A 1,399-nucleotide genomic window follows, 5' to 3' on the forward strand; every position below is an offset into this window, starting at 1 on the left:
TATATTTAATTTTGAGTAAAAAGCTATACAAAATTAAGAAAAGTGTTTGACACAAATCACAAAATAAATAACTTCATTGTTCATTAGCAAATTCCAGTAGTTCCTCTTCATACAATTCCAAATAATCGCACGTTTCATTTTCATTTGGTAAGTTGTCACCTAGTCTTAATTCATCAGCTGAACCATTGAAAATATTATGGTACAACATGTTTGAAATATATGTAATATTTTTCAAGTGACTTAATACACAATAATTTTCAGTTTAAACACAAGAAGTAAAAAAAAGGAACATACGACATTTTGACACTTTCACTCATTTGACATTCAAAAGTATTACTGCTGTCAACAACTCCAATTCTTTCTTTTGAATTGTTTGGTGCTGTCAACTTGGTCCTGGTGTGTTGATCTGAAGCAATTCTTGAATCATAATAAGCACAAAATTCTTTCAATACTCTTTCAGCACTTTTCACGTTAACATATAAACGCCATTAGTTATCAATAAATCTTGACACCATGGCTCCTCTTTCAAAAGAAGCAATAATATTTTTGTGTGTCAATGCCAAATCCATTGAATTGAGTATTTCTTTCACATTTCTTAAAAGACTATCTCCATTTTCGCTCTCTTTCATTGTTTAACCACATCATTTGACGTGTTTGTTGAATGTACAATTTCACACAACGACTCTTTCATTGCTTCTCCGAATTGTGAAAAACAAGAATCATCTGGTTGGTGATTTGCAATTGTAAATGAGCTCATGCCCCACGGTTGTTCGTTTGCAGCAATTTGCGTCGTAAATAACGTAGTTGATGATGACTTTCCATGTTTCACACAGCCGAATAAACACGGGTCCAATGGCTGGACAAGTGAGAAATGTATGGTACATAAAAGTGAATCTTAATATTGTTTGCTTCACAGATTGGGTTTAAAACAGCCAAATCATGGCCACTAAACCCATCCATGGTAATAAGAGACTATGTTTTGATGTCGAACCCATATTTGATTTTAGTCGCTGTGATTGCTGGTACAACTCTATCACAAAACCAACGCGTAAAAAATATCTTTCGTTGCGAACCCACTTTCTAAACTATAGAAACTGACATTACAGTTTAGTTTTAATGGTTCAATTGGAATGTTTTTTTTGTACAAACAACGGCTCCGGGACAATAAAATTTGTCCAGATAACGATATCATACACATAAATGTCGTCCTTTTTTTATTACGACTGTAACCAAGTTTTACTCTTTCAATGTCAACATTTTTTAAAACAAGAACTTTCACTCTTTTCCTGTCAGCGTAGTCATCAAATTCCACCTCTTCTATATTGAATATAAGTTGCATGGGAGTACCATTGTAGGCTGCAAGTTTCAAATAATTATCAAAATGTCACCAGGTGAATCG

Source organism: Entamoeba invadens (assembly GCF_000330505.1).
Source record: "Entamoeba invadens IP1 unplaced genomic scaffold scaff_1105074724621, whole genome shotgun sequence".
Lineage (NCBI taxonomy): Eukaryota > Evosea > Mastigamoebida > Endamoebidae > Entamoeba > Entamoeba invadens.